The sequence below is a fragment of the Callospermophilus lateralis genome, chromosome 16 (genome assembly GCF_048772815.1).
Source record: "Callospermophilus lateralis isolate mCalLat2 chromosome 16, mCalLat2.hap1, whole genome shotgun sequence".
Lineage (NCBI taxonomy): Eukaryota > Metazoa > Chordata > Mammalia > Rodentia > Sciuridae > Callospermophilus > Callospermophilus lateralis.
In genome coordinates this window covers 16,772,298-16,792,945 of record NC_135320.1, presented here as the reverse complement: position 1 = coordinate 16,792,945, position 20,648 = coordinate 16,772,298, and positions in this window count along the sequence as shown.

Below are 20,648 nucleotides of genomic sequence, written 5' to 3'. Positions count from 1 at the left end.
GTTTAGCTTGGTAATTAGTCCTGAAAGCGTATACACTGTTTTCACCAAAGGTGATAAACTGCGAAGTCATTAGATATAAGAAAAGGAGTTTGGGCTTTGAGGACAGTAAATTGTGAAAAGGTAAATATATGGAACCTAAGGGTAATTTTAGTAAGGTTTGTTCATGCAGACTAAAATCCACACTGTCTCTAGTGATGAGTTATCTCTGGTGATTAAAAGCTGTTCTTTTCTTCCAGCAAAGAAGACATCTTCGCACAGGGAATTTATGATCTGCCTTTAGGCAGATGGGTGAGGATAGAGAGTTCTGTTTGTGTCTGCTGTTTCTCATTTGCCTTCAGCTCAAAATAATCCTTATGTCAAAGTAGCAATTTGGGGGTGGCATATTTTGATCCTCTGCATGACTTAGCAGGCTGGCAGCCTAGGTTGTTTATTGTGAATAAGGAGCTCATGTCCTGGGAAGGTTGCTGCAGACTTCACGTCAAAACTTTACTATTTTTCTGTAATGAGAGCTTTATATTTATACATAGTAGTTGGGTTTACCCTGACAAGCTCATACATGCATGGAAATTGAGTTTAGTTCATGATCCACCCTTTTCCTTTCCCCCTTTCTCTCTTGCCCTCCTTCCCTTCTCCCATTCTCCTTCCTGTGTTCTATTAGACCTCCTTTCTGTGGTTTATTAATTTACTTTTGGTTGGTTCTTTGTGTTATCCTATCCTTCCCTCCCCCTTTTCCTTTATTTTACTTTAGCTTCCGAATGTGAGAGAAAACATTTAACCTTTGAGATTCCAAGTTTGGCTTATTTCACTTAGCACGATATTCTCCATTTCCATCCATTTACCAGCCTAATTTCATTCTTTTGTTTATGACTAAGTAAAACTCCTTTTGTGTATAGATACCACAACTTTTTAATACCTTCACCTATTGATGGGAATCCGAGTTGATTCCATAATTTAGCTATTGTGAATTGTGCTGCCATAAAAATTGAGGTGGCTATATCACTGTAGGATGCTGATTTTAGATCTTTTGGAGGAAACACCAAGGAGTAGGATAGCTGGTCATATAGAGGTTCCATCCCTAGGTTTTGAGGAATCTCCATAAGTGATTGTACTAGTCTTCAGTCCCACCAACAATGTACAGTGTACATTTTTTCCCCACAACCTTGCCAGCATTTATTATTGTTTGTGTTCTTGATCACTGTCATTCTGACTGGAGTAAGATGAAATCTTACTGTAGTTTTGATTTGCATTTCCCTTATTGCTAAAGATGGTGAACATTTTTTTTCATGTATTTTGTTGGTCACCTGTGATTCTTCTTTTGAGAAATTTCTATTTAGTTCCTTTGCCCATTTATTGGTTAGGTTATTTGGGGTTTTGGTGTTACGCTGTTTTTAGTATTTTGTATATTCTGGATATTAATTTTCTATTGGAGAAGCATCCACTTATTGATTCTTGGTTTTATTTCTTGTGCTTTGGAGCTCTTGTTAAGAAAGTTGGTGCCAGCACCTATATGATGGAGTATTTACCCTGTGGTTTTCTTCTAGCAGTTGTCAAGTTTCTGGTCTAATTTCTACATCTTTGATCCATTTCTATTTGAGTTTGGGGCAAGATTACAGGTCTAATTTCATTTTTCTACTTATAGCTATTCTGTTTTGCCAAGACCATTTATTTAAAAGGCTCTCTTTTCTCCAAGATGCATCTTTGTTACCTTTGTCAAATATCAGGTGGCTATTGTAGGTATATGGATTTGTCTCTGTGACCTCTATTCTGTTCCATTGGTCTTCATGTCTATTTGGGTGCCGATACCATGCTGGTTTTGTTACTACAGCTCTGTAGTATAATTTCAGATCACGTATTGTGATGCCTCCTGCTTTCTCAAAGCTTGATTTTTTTTTATGTATGAGCTGGTCATTGCCCATTTGTATCCTCAGTCTCTCACCCTCTTCTGCTGCAGGATGACTAAGGAATTTATAAAGGCTTAGAGAAGCTTTGGCATTAAAAACTGTTGATGTGGTCTTTATCTACAAAACGAAGGAGGAAAGATATTAAGATAATTTTAAAATTAAATATTGATAACTATTTAGATAAGAAAAAATTAGCTCCCCCAAACTTTACGCAATGCTTTCACTGAAGTCTGTTTTGGTTGAATTACTAGGACAATCATAATTTTAACAATCCAAAATGACTCACAACCAACTTCTCAGCATATCAGCTACAAAAATTGAAAACTGAAAATGATATAGTATTTATTTAACCCAGCCCATAAAATGTTGTGATATTCCATTTCTGAGTGTGTACTTTGCATTTATGTGTTATATAATGAAAGTATTTAAAGGTAAACATAAGTTCATTAAATATTGAAGAGTTTATTTAAGTAATTAGGGACTCATCAATCAGGCAACACCAGACCATAAGTGGTTCAGGGTTCCATGAGGGAGTTTGAGGTGGATAGGAGATTTTAAGGAAAACAAAGCAAAAAAAAAAAAAAATTGATTAAATTAGAACAATAGCCCTGTTTGAATCTTTCCAGTATAAATCAAGAAGTTGCTAAAAACATCTAGAGATTACTCTGAATTAAGAAAAGCAGTAAAATACCACTTCAGAACAACAACAAAAAAAATGTTATGATTCCAGTTTAACATTTTGTCTATTGCCTTTAGAAATAAATCTGTCATTTGTGAGAACAATTGAGTGATCATGTGCAGGGTCTCTCTGCAGAAAATATATTTAGAGCAGTACAATGCTGAGCTAAAACCCTGTTAAGTTGTATGTGATTGTGCATTTTAAACACTTAAGATTTGAAAAGCTAGTTTGAAGACTACGTTGTATGCTAGATCATGCATTCACATTTGCCCGAGATCAGGAATAATTGAATATTCATAAAGTAAAATGACTATTTAAGTGTCCAAAGTGACATGAGTTCAAGACTTCAAATCATTTCATAGTGAACAATTAATCCATAGGTATAGCTAAATAATTTGGAAGAGCATAGGATCAATTAAAAACTATCTCTTGGAGATCCTATAAGAAGCTGAAGAATTTCTTTCCCTTGGCTTGCTATATATTTGAAGTGACGGCCACACAGCTCTGTGAGAAGTTGCCAGGATACCCTGACTAAAGGGGAGCTTCCAGGAAGGTACAAACCGCAGAGCAGTTAGATCTCTGAACAATTCTGAAGGCTCCAATTGAAAACTCATTTTTAATGATGGCCACTAATTAGGGGGAAGACACATCTCCCTCTTTGCAGTGATTTTAGCAAAGCAAGCCCTAATTAGAGGGTGAACACTCTGTTTTGATAAGTCTCAATTGTTTTTACACATAAAGAAATCCTGAAATTCCTCCCATATGGGAGTTCCTTTGGTTGAGAGAGAGGCTGTTTTCCCCTGAGCATGTACCCACCCTGTGCACCCTGTAGATGTAGGTGAAGTGTCAGGAGACACTGGAGATGAGGCACTGGTACACACAGTGGCTAATAAATGCAGCAGGTCTCCATTTTTCTTTTTTAATATTATGATGTAGGTAGCTTATGACAGTCCCTTGTTGTCTTACTTCGCTCACCAGGTGTTTTCTGATCTCAGGAGTCTAGTTCCACACATGTTCCCAGCACCATGGGAAATCTCTGCATGTTGATATTCAGCTGCTTCTGATGAGCAACACAAACAAAAAGGAGATATGAGGCTCTTGGCAAGAAGATCCTTCTGGCACTTCTTACATTGTATGAGGACAAGTTCAAGTTAGTCTATGGTGCTTCAAGGTGCTACATGTGAGTGGGAACTAATACTGGTGTAAACAAAGTTTATGGGAAGCCATTATCTTGGACTAGCCTCTTGCACGAGAGTCCAACCACACACGGAGTCTTCTGTGATGTGAAGGTTTATGTCCCTTCCAAAATACATGTGCTGTAATTTTATCTCCAATGTGACAGTATTAAGAGATGAGGGAGTCCTTTAGGAGGTAATTAAGAGGACACAACCTAATAAATGAGATTAAGGCCTTTATAAAAAAGATGCATATCATTTGGACTCTTGCCCTTCTGCTTTTCCATGAAGACACAAGGAGACAGCAATGGGTGCCGTCTTAGAAACAGAGAGCAGACTCACCAATACCAATGCTAGCATCTTGATCTCAACTTCCCAGCCTCTGGACTGTGAGAAATAAATTTCCATTCCTTATAAATTTCCTCGTCTGTGATAATTTGATTTATCAGCACAAATAGACTAACACAGTGTTGTTCATAATAATTCCCATGTAATCTAACTGAACCCCCAAATGGGCCAGTTAATAAAAAAAAAAAAAAGCTGGAGATTCACAGCAACTCAACAAAAGGGACCCAGTTTGCCTGAGATGGCATAAGACAGTTTCCTCTGCTTTAGCCCTATATGGAAAGAAACTGAAATGACAATTCACTTTTCTTTCTCTAAGGATTGAAAAGTGCTCAGAAGGCAAATCACCCTTTCCTGCACAGCAGAGAGCCAACCTCCTCTGCGCATCGCATTGAAGCACTCATTCTGCCTTATAGAAAGAGATACTGTCCAATTCTAGAATCTAAAATAAAATCCAATTAGATCTTTCAACTAAACTTATTGTTTTATTTCATCTTTTGACAGTGATAATACATTCCATTGCTCTTAGCACTTAGCTTGCAAAATGATTTCATATACATTATCTCACTGGATCTTCAACTCAGTCTTGTGAGTTACGTAAGGCAGATATGATCTTCTCTACTTGAGGAATAAGGGAACTGAAGGTGAGAGAAGTTATGAGATTAGCTCAATGGGAATTTGTCTCTAATGGAATGAAGGCTGCAACCCAAGTCTCCTGAAACCAAATATGCAATATTTTTGTCCTAGTCTGATTTCAAACTATGAGCTTTTTCAAATGTCAAGAAAATCACAGTCTCTTTGCAGTCTTGAAATAATGATAATGAAAGTCTGGGTACTTATTTGGGGAGAAATATATGAATGTTTAGGGTTTAATATGTAAATCTTTTAGCTATTCTATTCAAGACTTTGACTACAGTATTTACAAGCTTTCATAATACAAAAGCTGTCAACATTATTATAGTTTTTTAAAACATAAATATATCCTCTTTCATGAAAAACTATGTTTTTTAACAAATTATTTACACCAAGCTAAACTCAACCCCCCTTTTTTCACATAGTAAATAGGCTATTAGTGTTCTGGTTACTTCTGTACAAATAACTAAATTAGGGAAACTATTTGACCACATAATTAATTATTTGGACTCAGCTGTTCTAGAGTAGAAAAGAACCACTTTAACATTGTAATTGTTCTTTGATGCACAGAAATACATCAACAATGAGTTTAAGCCATTTTAAACAACTGGGGTTTGGGGAAGTTTGTAGGGAGAGGAAAGGAAGGGAGAGTCCAAGGATATTAAAGTATTTCCTAGAGGAAATCTTATATGACAAGTAATCTCCGCTATATTCATATTTAGCCTGCAAAACCTCCTTTAATGGGGATCATTTCTCTGTGATGTACAGATAAGATAAAGGAGGTGGAGATACACCAAGATCACCTAAGTGAGAAAAGCAAAGGCAATTTATTCAGAGCTAGCTACAGCTCAATGATAACACAGTCAAAATAGAACTACTAATATTCCCATCCAACTCAGTCTACTCTGAGTTTTGTTTTGTTTTTTCTAAGTCATTGAATGAATTCCAGGACTATGTTAATCCTGGAGTTATTCTTAACTTTCCTTTCTCTTATAATCTATCCGGGGTCTATGGCCCATGCCATGACCTTCACCTTTACAACATATCAGGGATTTGGATTCCTCTCATACCCCACTCTGCACTTGCTACCACCTTTGTGCAGAGTTTATGCCCTGGATCACTTTGATAAAACTTCCAAATTGGTCTTTTTCTCTTTATCCCACATCTCTTACTGTCCAGCTGAAACCTAAGTCATTCCTCGGCTCCCTCCAACAGTTTCCCTCTCTCTTTGCAAAGGGCAAAGTATAGACCATACCCCACAAGCTCTAGGTGACCTGACTTTGTGTCTTTATGCACCAGCCATCTGATCTTTTTATTATTCCTCAAAGACTTCAAGCAGACCTTGCCTCGGGACCCTTGCACTTCCTAGTTCCTCTTCCTAGAATTCTCTTCATCACACATCTACATGTTACCTTCACTTCCTTCCATTCTGTAACCGTGAACACCTGCCCTGGCCACTTCATCTAAAATTTCCGTATTCTCTCTCATCATTTTATATCCCCATTTTCTCCTTACGTGTTTTTTCTTCTTACCACTCATTATTATCAACACTCTACATATTTTATCCATGCATCCTGTAGCCTTTATCCACCCACTCTAATATATGCTCCATGAGGACAGACTATTTTATTTGTTTTATTCACTGCTGGATCACCAGAACCTAAAACAATGCTTGGCCTACTATCAGCTCTCGATAAGAAACTCTTAAATAATGCATTTCATGAGACAGTCCCCAAACTATAAAAACATAAGAATATTTTCTGTCTATAGAAACTTAGAATTTGGAAATAATTCCCACAAAACTTCTCCTATAAGCTCATTTTTATAGGTGAGGAAACTGATCTCGGCAACATAAGAGACTTGCCTTCATCGTACAGCTTGGAAGTAGCAGAATCTAGGTTTTCCAGTGCTTGTGCCCAAAGCTCTTTCTTTTTTTATTAATTTTTTATTGATATATGACAGTAGAATGCATTACAATTCTTATTACACATATAGAGCACAATTTTTCATATCTCTGGTTGTATACAAAGTAGCTCTTTCTATCAGTCCTTGACATGTCTCTCCAGTGATCCCATTTGCTTGCATTGTTAGTGTCCTGATTCTTTCCCACATAAATTCTCACCCAGACTACTGAAAATAGAGGCCTCACAGGTCTTCAACTCCTAGGCTCTTTCTTTTCTATTCTGTCTTTTACACTAACTTCAAAATTAGTCCCTAAATCACATAATTCGGTTTTGACACACCCTTGCTCTAAAACCCCTACCAGGATTCCCATTTCTGTTCTGCCTGGCATTCAAAGACCACAAGATACACTCTACCTTTCTAGTTGGTTTCAACCCACACACCTTGATGGCCGCAGGCTGGACCCACAGGCTGCAATTCCATGGCTAAGTCCTGTACTTCTGTACCTCCTTGTCTTTCTTTAGCCCTCTGCCTGAAGTCAGCCTCCCCCATCTTCCATCCATCCATCAAGGCCCTTATTGGAAGCTTTCTGAAAATCTTGCATATGAATTAGTATTTGGCTGTGATATGACACATCTCACTTCTGCTTTGTAGGGTGGGGTCATTGTGTCTATCCTTCAATAGATGCCTACATCCTTGAGCACAGAGACCATCTCTCACTTCTCTCTCACACCTGCCATACCACATTACTTATAAAATGTGCTCACTAAGTATTCATTTAGTTAAAGTGAACAATGTGCCATAATAGGAAAGGCAGATACACTAATTTACTCATCAGCAAGTTTGATGATCCTAGGAAAAGCAAATTTAAAACTCATTATCAGCCTGAAATTCCCCCTAAGCACATATTCTGTGACTTTTCCCCTTATATTTTAAATGAGAGCAATTTATACCCACCTCCAGCCTGCTTTGTGGTTGACCTGTGAAAACAGTAGGTTATCAGATCATGCAAGATTCTCAGCAGATAAAGCTAATTGCAGCCCAGAGGGGACTATTATATTCCCCAGGCTTCTTGGCCTTTGTTTTGCTCTCCCTTTGCACCTTGTAAGGTGCCTTCCTAGGAGAGTGTCTTCAACTCCAGCAAGCCTGTTCTAGCCTGTTCTCCTTTTCTATTTTTTCTTGCTACTTCCCATACTTCTCTTTTTCTGAAAATTCTTTTCTCCTTATTTAAAGTAAAACAACATAGTTCAGCAGTTGTATATTAAAGAAAAAATACTAAACTTTTTTTCCATACTCATAAAAGTTGAGATCTTAATACTTATGAATAATAATAACCTCATATTCATACAACAATAAAAACTGAAACAATGACTTACCTACACTTAGATAATTTAATGATTCATTTCTATGCTAATCAAATCCAAGTTTTTACAAACTCTGATATATTTGTCTTTCAAAGTAAACTTTAATTTTTTTATAACAAGCCATGGGAGACTAATTATTCACAAAGTAGAAGATTCAAATTTATACTTAATGTTGCCAGTCAAAGTATTGGCTAAGCTCTGTTAGTCTGATTAAGGACTAACTTCCTAAGTCCAGAGGTGGACAATTCACAAATCACATTTGCTCTGAATGAATGAATCTGCAATGAGACACAAATCCACAAAACATGATTAAATACTGTCTGGATCTGTTTTCTGTTGCTGTAAAACCAATAACGCTTATTTTCAAACTTTTCAAATGTACGATCCTAAATTCAAACTATGTGTTAAAATCAAGTTACATCAGTCAGCTTGTATATTTAAGGTCTTTGGACTTGAAAGCATTTAAGAGACATTCTGGTGATTAAAGAACAATATTTGTTGACAGATGAAACTCACTGAGAACCTGTGCTTCAGGAGGTAGACCTCAGGGAGGCTCTGGCCTCTACTGCCTTCCCCTAGCAGAAATGAAGCTCTGAATCAGGAGGGTGAGAAGGAGGGAAGGAGAGAGGGAGGGAAGACTGAAAAGAAGAAATTAAGTGAATTAAAGTTTCATTTTCTCCCAATAACCAACAAGGCAACACACTCTCTATATGAAGACAAAGCAACATAGAAAATGCCTGAAACAGAATGATCTGGACACAACTTCTGCAAGAAAGAGGCTCATAATTGGTTGGACCATCTCACCAGAAGTATCTCCAGCTGACATGCAGCTCCTATTTTCAGAGTTTCTTGTCAGCTAGGTGGTTTGGAATTGGAGATGGATATTCTTCATGGAAACAATGAAGTAGAGTCGAATCTGTAGGAATGGCCATGGTAAAAGTAACCGTTCTTAAGAATTAGAGTATTTGGTTCTTTAAAATTAGAGTATTTTGGTAATGGAGAGTTGCCTGTCTGGGAAAACACTATTCTGTTTCCTTTTAAAGAGGACCAACATATTCAACCCTAAAGACGGAGGCAGGGCGGGGGGGAGGGGGGGGTGGGGGGGGAGAGGGACCTGAGGCTCATATTGAACAGCTTCTCAGGGATCACACAAAGGAAATGTTCACAAGTCAGGAATTTCCTTGCAGTCATTTGCAAAAAAAGGGAAAGACTAGATGGTGAAGATCTAAGGCTGTTTCTGTAAAATCCCCCATATGCTGCCTAAATCATGATCATGGGTGAGAAATGAGCCACAGCACACAGGCTCCTAAAAATCACATTTTGTTCTCCTTGTGTTTCATGTGTTTTGAAATATTTTCCCCACCACTAGTCAAGGATGGTGACAGAGGCACGGGAATCAGGTGTTAAAAGTTGCATTAGAAAACTCTCATTGGTGATGGGCCTGTTCACTATTTAGATTGGGTGAACGTTTCAGCTTTATAACATAGAAAGAGTGAAATATCTTATACATGTGCTAATGTTTATTTGTACTATTTGCCATGTTTTGGATGTGGTTTTTGTTTCGTGGGGTCCAGTGAAAGGTGATTAGGTCACTGGGGGCACCACCCATAGAGGGGACCTTGGCTACTCTTGGGAAGTTAGTTCTCCAGAGAGCAGGTGTTTATAAAGTGGGGCCATTCTACGTGCTTGACTTTTCCTGCATGCAGCTATTTCCTTTCCTGTTTCTCTGTGATGTTGTGACCAACCCAGCAAAGGGATCCTTATTAGAGGCTAAAAAGATGAGGGCACCTGTTCTTGAACTTTCAACCTCTGAAACTGTGAACTAAATGAACCATTTTTTTTTCTTTATAAAGACCCCAATCTCAGATATTTTGTTATAATAACAAAAGTGCAAAAACATACCATTTCTCAATAAGCCCTTTTTAAATGTACTGATACCCTTAAACATTTCATTCAAATATATAGCTATCCCTATTCATTCTGTGCTGTTACCCTAACTTCATGAATTGAGCCACAATCCATGAGTTTTCTTGATTAACCCACCGTGTCATTCATAATAATAATAATAAAAACACAGATCGCTGGCATAAGATTATTTAAAAAAACAATAAAACTATGAATGAAATAAGACAGTTTACCATTATGAAGGACAAAAAGAGACGTAATCAAATCATAATATGTTATGTTTTTGACTAGAAAGGCAGTTCAAACTATTAAAGCAATACGATTCCCATTGAAATTCTACAGTTTGACAAATATGCTGTAACTTTTTATGATAAAATTAAGTTCTAGGAACAGTACATATCATTGAAAGGAAGAAAAAAGATTTTTATAAATTGCTCTTCTTGACCTCAAGAAGACTTAAAGGAAGGACGGAAAATTTTTAAGTAATAAAACAACACAGTATAGGCACTAGGATAGAAAAAATAAAGTAGAAATTTCAGGATATGTATTGCTGATAATTAAATAATAGATGATACATGCAAGATAGATAGAACAAAAAGATGATTTAGGATTCCTGGATTCCTGTCAAAATTATGCAAATATTCCAGAGAAGAGGGAAGAGGAAGACCATGGGAATTATAGAGATAATTTTGAATTTATCAAGAATTTTCCTTGTCTTTAAAAATTAAAAACTATTAAAAATCTTGTGAATTGTTAATTATCTGTGTTGGTTAATGTGATTTTTTTGATAGACCATGGAATTTAAAAGGATTTATAACACCAATAAAAAGGCACAGTCACAGCAAAGAGGGACTGGGTGAAGAGTCTTTTCCATAGTTTTAATAGCCTTAGAAAAGGAGAAATCAGATTTTCTTTTAGAGGAAGCAAAAAGGAAAAAAAATACTCTAACATTAGAAAAGTTAGAAGCAAAGAAATCCAAAATAGAAAATGCTTAGCAACTATCTGTATATTTGCAAGATAGCCAGCAGAAGGAATGTTAAACTTGAAAAGAAAAACACCTTCCACAAAGATGAGAAAATTCAACCTGCATAACTTTGACTATGTTGATGTCAAGTAGACAAATAGTCCTTTCGGAGTCGGGCCACTATCAGTGTTTTTAAACTGCTTTTAGATCATAAAGACTGATGGCTCCCACAGCCTGAATGATCCCTGCCACGCTAGGACCCAAGATAGATGAATGACAGAGGAGAGACGGGCTTATTTGGAAGAGAAATATTTTTCCCCAATTGGGAGAATGAACTGATTGAACTTGCAGGGTATGTATTTCTATCCCCTTCTTTCCAAAACTTGATGCATAGAATTCATAAGAATCATCCCACTGTCTCATCAACTGTGAATAGATTCATGAAAACCTGTCGACCTCTGTTAGCTTTCACTTAAACTCTTTCAGTTTACTTGGCCTCCAACATGCAATCTTGTTGGACTCAAAGTATTAGTTTGGCTGACAGGAAGATTTTCTAAATTGAAAGTGAACTTCAAGAATGTGTTCTATGAAAGAGTCATATTGCCTTAGGAAATCATTAAAGGAGGAAAATAAGCACAGCACATAAAAATTGAAATGCCACAAGTCTTAACATTTATTTATGTTAAATAAATAGAGGAGGTAGGATGAGAGTGCTTGACTCAGAATTGTAGATGCAATTTGCCAGATTGAGAAGCTGACATGTTGAAACTCAGGTGGGCAAAAGAGATAAGGCAAAGACACTTTTCCATGAGAGGAGATGGTAGTTTTGACTGGCATGGTAACAGTGAAGGGGTGAATACATGGCAGGTACTGAGTATATTTCAAAAATAGAGGAGACAGATTTTGCCAATGAACTGAACATAGAATACAAAAGAAAAAGAGAAGTTGACTATATTACAATTTTTTGTCTTGAACAGTTGAAGACGTGGAGTTATTTCTCATGAAGAAGTTGAAAAAAGGAACCACCATGTCAATCAATGCAAAAATTGTTGGACCAAGTCCAACAACAGCTAATCACCATAAAAACTCTTAAAAAACTAGGAATAAAATGTGCTTCCTCAACTCAATAAAGAACATCTACAATGGACATCAATGGTAAGGGAAATATGGAATCAAATGAAGCTTTTTATGGTGCCAAAAACATACACTGGAGAAAAGAGAGCCTTTTTTAATAAATGGATCTAGTAAAACTGGTCATCCATATGTAGAAATATAAGACTACACCCTGATCTCTCACCCTGTTAAAAAAATCATTAAAATGGATGAAAGTCTTACAAAATAAACCAGAAACCATGCAACTCCTACAAGAAAAGATAGAGTCAACACTCCAGTATATAGGCATAGACAAAGAATTTCTCAGTAAGACCACTACTCTCAGAAAAGAATACCAAAAATTAATAAATGGGATGTCACCAAATTAAAAAGTTTCTTCACAACAAAGAAAACAATTCGAATGTGAAAAGACAACCTATAGAATGGGAGAAATTCTTTGCCAGTTACTCTTATGACTGAGGAGTATTAATATTTAGAATATATAAAGAACTCAAAAAACTTTACAACAAAAAATCAAATAACGCAATTAATAAATGGGCAAGTGAATTAAACAGATATTTCCCAAAAGAAGAAATGACCAACAAATAGAAGAAAAAATGGTCAACATCATAAGCAATTAAGAAAATGCAAATCAAAACTACACTGAGGGGCTGGGTATGTGGCTCAGTGGTAAAGTGCTTGCCTGGCATACATGAGGCCCTGGGTTCAAATCCCCAAGCATCAAAAAACAAAAAAAAAGAAAGAAAGAAAAATAAAACTACACTGAGGTTTCATCTTACACCAGTCAGAATGACAACCATCAAGAATACAAATAATAATAAATGCTGCAGAGGATGTGGAGAAAAGGAACACTTTTATAATTTTGATGGGCTTACAAATTAATACAACCATTATGGAAATTAGTATGCAAGTTCCTCAAAGGATGAGGCTGGAACCACCATATGACCCAGTGTTACCACTCCTTAGTATGTATCCTGAAGAATTAAAGTCACCATACTACGGGGATACAAGCTTACTCACAATCATCAGACCATGGAACCAGCCTGGGTGTCCATCAACAAATGAACGGATAAAGAACATGTAGCACACGTACACAATGAAGTTTTATTCAACCATAAACACAAATGAAATCTAGGTCTGATCCCACACACCTGTTACCCCAGCAGCTCAGGAGCCTGAAGCAGGAGGATCACAAGTTCAAAGCCAACCTCAGCAACTTGAGAAGACCCTAAGCAACTTAGCAAGACCCAGTGTCTAAATAAAATATTTTAAAGGAATTGGAGATGTAGCTTAATGGTTAAGCACCTGTGGGTTCAATTTCCATTACAAAAAAAAAAAAGTAATGGGGAGAAGATGTTGGTGGTTTTAATGAATAGGGGGTTGTCAGGTATCCCTGAAAGTCCACCTGAGGTTAGTGATTATTAATTTCAAATCAGGTCAGTCAGCATTTTTCTCCAATCTTAATCCTTGCCTGGCATAGTCATCAACTAAGAGCTGGATGTCTTCTGTCATAGGAATTTTCCAAACTAATAACAAAGGAGGGAAAGGACTCACGGGACTTTAAATCGTAGGCAAAGAAATAATTTACAATCATGCAAAATGGCATCTAAAGTGAATTCAAAGGAAAGTAGAAAATGTTTATCACTATGAGAAAGTAAAGGTGGACTGTAAGCCCCATTGAGGTTGAAGGAGTGTGGAGAGTTCAGACATTAGAGAGGGTGATTTAGATAGACAGGAAACATTGGTCAAAGAGTGATCTACATATTGTGGGGTCGGGCTCCAAATTCCTTAATAGGACACCCATAGCACAAGAGTTAATAACAAGAATCAACAAATGAAACTTACTTAAACTAAAAAGTTTTTTCTCAGCAAGAGAAAAAATAAGAGAGGTAAATAGGGAGCCTACATCCTGGGAACAAATTTTTACTCCTCACACTTCAGATAGAGCCCTAATATCCAGAGTATACAAAGAACTCAAAAAATTAAACAATAAGATAACAAATAACCCAATCAACAAATGGGCCAAGGACCTGAACAGACACTTCTCAGAGGAGGACATACAATCAATCAACAAGTACATGAAAAAATTCTCACCATCTCTAGCAGTCAGAGAAATGCAAATTAAAACCACCCTAAGATACCATCTCACTCCAATATGAAGTCAAACAACAACAAGTGCTGGCGAGGATGTGGGGAAAAGGGTACACTTGTACATTGCTGGTGGGGCTGCAGATTGGTGCGGCCAATATGGAAAGCAGTATGGAGATTCCTTGGAAATCTGGGAATGGAACCACCATTTGACCCAGCTATTCCCCTTCTTGGACTATTCCCTAAATACTGCAGTCTGGCTGGGCACAAAATCACGAGCCACTCACAGCTTTGTAGATTCAAACAGCAATTCTTTATTCCGGATCTCACACCGACACTCTACAATCACGTTCTGGGGAAATCCACGTTCTCTGCCCAAATCCACCTCCTCTGCCTCCCAAAATACTCTCTCTAAATCCCTGGAGAGACTCAAGGGGAACTCAGGCAGCAGGATACGCCCTATTCCCAGCAGGAATAATCTTAAACCGGAACCGCCCTAAATCCGGATCCGCCCTGGTCCTTGAGCAAGGTCACCTTAACATGCAATGTTACTGCAAAGTGTCCTATTTCCACAAGTCCTTCCACTAAGCAACATGGGGTACGCTGGCAAGGAAATTGTCATACCTACTTGGCTAGTGGCTCCCAGCACCTAAAGACCTTAAAAGAGCGTACTATAGGGATACTGCTACAACGATGTTCATAGCAGCACAATTCACAATAGCTAGACTGTGGAACCAACCTAGATGCCCTTCAATAGATGAATGGATAAAAAAAAAAATGTGGCCTTTGTACACAATGGAGTATTACTCTGCACTAAAAAGTGACAAAATCATGGAATTTGCAGGGAAATGGATGGCACTAGAACAGATTATGCTAAGTGAAGCTAGCCAATCCCTAAAAAACAAATGCCAAATGTCATCTTTGATATAAGGAGAGCAACTAAGAACAGAATAGGGGGGAAGAGCATGAGAAGAAGATCACCATTAAACAGGGACAAGAGGGGGGAGGGAAAGGGAGAGAGAAGGGAGATTGTATGGTAAAGGAAGGAGACCCTCATTGTTATACAAAATTACATATAAGAGGAAGTGAGGGGAAAGGGGGAAAAATCAAGAAAGAGAAATGAATTACAGTAGATGGGGTAGAGAGAGAAGATGGGAGGGGAGGGGAGGGAAGGGGAGGGGGGATAGTAGAGGATAGGAAGGGCAGCAGAATACAACAGACACTAGTATGGCAACATGTAAAAAAGTGGGTGTGTAACCGATTGTGATTCTGCAATCTGTATACGGGGTAAAAATGGGAGTTCATAATCTGCTTGAATCAAATGTATGAAATATGATATGTCAAGAACTATGTAATGTTTTGAACAACTAATAATAAAAATAAATAAATTTTAAAAATCAAAAAAAAAAAGAGTGACATTCTTAGAATTGGCAACACGAAGAGGAAATGAGTTACTTCTAATGGCAGATGGAGAATCTAACCAGTCATCCATGGAACAGATCACATGACACACAAGTCACTGGAGAAAAGGAGAATGAGGACATGAAGAAATCAAGACACTGGAAGGATCACCTGTGTGGGTACTGAAAGACCTAGGGTTATGACAGGTGTGTCTGAGAGCAAATGGTCCTCAGCAACGTGAAGAGTAGCGTGGGGTGTGGTGCTAAGGAAGGCTGGTGAGCCATATACACTGGGGCTTGTTAGGAAGACAGAAGGGACAATAGTGTGGCCGTGGCACGAGGAGCGTGTTCTTCCATACCCAGTGTCATAGGGTTAATGAAATAAAAATAGGTCCAGTTGCTAGAGCTAAAAGGGAAGCAGTATCCTCAGGTGAGTTGTATGAGGATCATAAGGAACTTCATGTTGATGAACCAAGGGCCCTAGAGGCTTCAGAGAGGGTTTTCGGAGTCAGGGAGGGACAGAAGATAGGCCTTTCATCTATTTTGGTGGATTTTTGAACAGGGTGAGAGATAAGGGTGTGGTCTTATACTTCTACATGTGGGTGACCCGTTTTCCCAGATCCATTTGTTTAAAAGGCTCTCTTGTCTCCAGGGTAGGTTTATGGCAGCATAAAAGCTTCATTTGATTCCAGATCCAGTCTTCCCATCGGAAGACATCCATAGTGTTTTCTAAGAAAATACATGAAATACACAATTCCAGAAAACAGCCCTTCAATCGTAAACAAAGAAATCTGTATTCTATCCCTTTGGAAAGCTTTTTTCCCTCTTGAGATAAAAATGCTATTTCAGATGAGTGGCAAGTTCTCAGAAAAATGGTACTCCTTTAAAAAACATAAAAAGGCCCTTTTGTTTGTTCTTCAAGCTAGTATATATAGTGAAGAAACCATGAAGTCAGCCAGAACCCATTTCACTTTCCCAAATAACACTAAGGCAAAGGGATGGTTTTCTGACTCTTCATCTTTACTTTGAATTTCAAACTAAAATCTTAATACTAAATGTATAAACAACAACAACAATAGTTAAGCTGGATTTAATCAAATTAAATTAGAATATATCATTAAGAAGTTGAAAAGACAACCTACAGAATGGGACAGGATGTTTGGAAATCACATAACTGCTAAAGATCCAGGACCCAGAATATATTTTAAAAAGGAAAAGGAAAAAAACTCTTACAACTCAACAACAAAAACACAACCCAATTAAGAAACAGGCAAAAGACTTGAATACATCTCTCTCCAAATATTTATATACAAATGGCAAAAAAGAAAACCCAGTAAATAAAAGATACTACAACATCGTTAGTCCTTGGGAAATGCAAATCAAAACCACAGTGAGATAGCACTTCCTGTCCTCTAGCAGGGCTACAATCAAAGAGACAGACAATAAGAAGTCTTTGTTGGGATATGAATGAAAATGATATAGTCACTCTGAAAACTGACAAGTTCTCAAAAGGTTGAACATGGAATTATCACATGATTCACTCATTTCTACCAAAGAAAAATGGAAAAAAGTCCACACAAAAATTTGCACATGGATGTTTACAGGAGCACTGTTAGTAATAACGGAATGTAGAACACCGAAAATAACCAAATGTTGCCTTCTTTCATTTTCTGTTGCTATAATGAAATTTGGCATACAATTCTTGAGACTGGTTAGTCTAACAACTTGGTGCTGGTATCTGATGAAGTCTTTCTTGCTGCATCTTATCATGGCAGAAGGCATCACATGGTGAGAACAAGGAAGAATGCCAGGGAAAGTTCACTTTTATAATAAAACCATTTTCCAATAACCCATTAATCCAAAAACAATCTACGAATATATTGATTACATTCAGCTGTCATGAGTCAAATGTTCCAACTCACAACTTCCATATATGGAAGTTTCACATATATGACTTTGATCAATAAGTTTCCAATACATGAAATTTGGAGGACACATTATAGCAAGCATTCATCAGCTGATCAATTACTAAATGCAATGTGATATAGTGCAACAATATTTTTCAGCCATAGAGTATGAAGTACTTGGATCCTCAGAGTTGGTAAGAAAATTATTTTAAACTGGAGACATTTCAGATCAAACAGATGCTGATCAAAGCTTTTCTGGAGCTTTTATTATCATTCTGGAGCTTTTATTATCATATTAGAAATGGAAACTTCATGGGATAAGTTTTCCATTACTATGATTTTTATCTTGGATGTCCCCCAAATATTTTAAGGTTGTATTTCTTATTTCGTTTTGCATTTCCCCAATGATTAATGATGTTATAGTATCCTTTATGTGATTTTTGATCATCTGTGAATAGTTCTTTGGAGAAATGTCTGTTCACATTTTTTGCCAATTTCTTAATGTGTTGAAGGGCTGTTCCCCAGCCTGTGGCACCATTGGGAGGTGGTGGAATCTCTAGGAGGTACAGAAGGAAGTCTGTTCACTGGGGCATACCCTTGAAGGAGGTATAGGTACCACAGCCCCTTTCTTCTCTTCTTTACTTCCTGGATGCCGTAAAGTAAGCAATTTCTACCACCATGTGCTCCTGCCAGGATGTACTGTGCCACCACAGGCAATGGTACCAAGTGACCATAAACTGAATAAACCTTTCCTTTTTTAAGTTGTTGATCTCATGTTTCTCACAGTGATGGAAGTTAACTATAACACAGCTATAAACCCTCTTCTCCAGGGAAGTTTCACAATAAGGAAAATATGAACAAGATCACTTGAACCTACATAAATACACATTATCACAAATTTTATCTCTCATTTGTTCCTCTAAAAATCCATTTACCTTTTCTAAAGAAACTTTTTGATCTGCCCACAGAAGCCCTTTCTCCCCTCTCCCTGTCCTCTGTTAAAGGTGGTATATAAATCCTATCTTTAGATGTTCAGGAGCCACTTTATTTGTTTGCTCATATATGCGTACAAATAAACTATGCCAATTTTTTTTTGGCAGGGGCGGGTAATTGAGGATTAAATCCAGAAATGCTTAACCACTGAGCCACATTTCCAACCCTTTTATTTTTTATTTTTATTTTGAGATAGGGTCTCATTAAGTTTCTTAAGGTCTTGCTAAATTGCCAAGTCTGGCTTTGAGCTTTGGATTCTCCTGCTTCAACCTCCTGAGCCCCTGAGATGTCTTTTCTACTGTTAATCTGTCGATTGTCAGTTAAACCCTTGGGCTTCAAGCACTAAACCTAACTTGATAGAGGAAAGATTTCCTACTGACATCGAAATATGGATGAACCTCAAAAACATAAACATCATACAGTGTGATTCCATTTTTGCAAAATATCCAAAATAGGCAAATCCACAGAAATAGAAAGTAGATTGGCGGTTATGAGGAGATGGGGGGGAAAGCAGAATGAAGAGAGGTAGCTTGTGGGTACAAGGTTTATTCAGGCTGACAAAAAGTTTGGAATTTAAGAGATGGTGGTTGCACAACTTTCTGAATGTACTGTCACTCAGTTGCTCACTTTTAAATGATTCAATTTCTTTTATGTGACTTTCACCGCAATAAAAAAAATTCAAGAATTTAACTATAGCTCAGTTACATTGAATTTTGAATGAAGGACTATTATGGTTTAGCTATAAGGTGTCCCCCAAAAAAACTCATGTGTAAGACAATTCAAGAATTGTTCAGAGGTAGAATGATTGGGTTGTGAGTGTTAGAACCTAGTGAATGGATTAATCCATTAATATGGATTAACTAGTGGAAGCTATAGGCAGGTGGGGAGTGTCTGGAGGAGGTGGGTCAGTGGAGGCATGCCTTTGTCCCTGGTGAGCTGAGTGCTCTGCTTTCTGTTTCCATGGCCTGAGTGGATTTCCTCTGCCTCACCGTTCAGCCATGGTGTTCTGCCTCAGTCTGAGCCCACAAGCATGGCATTGATCATCTATGGACTGAGACCTCTGAAATTGTGGGCCCAAGTAAACTTTTCCTCTTCTGCGTTTATCTTGTCGGGTCTTTTGATCACAGTGACAAAAAAAAAGCTAACTAAACAGAAATTATTACCAAAAAGTGGAGTTGTTACTGTGACTAACATGACTACGGTTCAGAAGCCTTTGGAGATGGTTTGGGGGTGGGGAGGAATCTTGAAGTTTAGGGATGCTATGTCCTGAGACTTTCTGTAAGGCTCAATTTAAAGGTGATGGAATAATCAATTTGGTGGAGGAAATTTCAAGGTCAGCACAGCATTCAGGCAGTGGTATGGATATTGCTGGGGATTTTACACAAGTTTGCTGTGGTAATCAGGAACAGGAAGATTTTTAAATCTTGTAGTTTGACCAGAAAAGTGCAAGTAAAACTAGGGCTAAGGTATTTGTGGTTGTTAAAGATATTACAAGTCACTAAAGAGATGTTAAATATTTTACCCAGAGACATAGGAAAGATGGCTTGAAGGCATCTCAGAAACCTGCAAGACCACAAGAATGGGGTCAAAATTGTAAGGGGTTGCCCCCCAGGTATGTATGTTAAAATATACCCTATCGTCATGTATATCTAAATAAATTCTATATCTAACAAATTATATATTTTATATATATATGCTGTTCTCCCTGTGGAAACACACAGACCCCCGACCCCAGACAATTACTGGGTCAGGACCTTTCCATTGTCCTGTTAGAATATCCTTCCAAAGTACCTTGGGCTTATGTACATTTTTTGGACACATATGCCTTTCCGCAGCACTAAGCCCTGATGAATCCAAATTTAAAAAGTTTAGAGTAAAAAGGGTTATTTTAAGTTTATCTTTGGGGAAGGGGCTCCAGCATATATATATATAAATTATATAATTTTTTATATCTAAAAAAATTTTTTAAAAAGAAAGAAAGAAACTGGCAAGACTACAAACATCTCAGGCTCAGGGTTATAAAAGTAAAAATTTCTTTGAGAAGAGACCATGAGACACCTTGCTCATGTGAGGGAGCCTCTGAAGTTGTCTCGTCATACTCAGCTGCCCAGACCCTCAGAGGCTGATGTAGCTATGGTCTCAGAAGGTTTGGCTTCTGCTTGAGATAGTGGAAGACCTTGGTGTCAACCAAATAGTCCTGGTTCTGCTGAATTGCAGGATGCTGGAATTAGGAGTTGTGGAGTCTTCCACCAAGATTGTAAAGAAGACCGGAAAGGCCA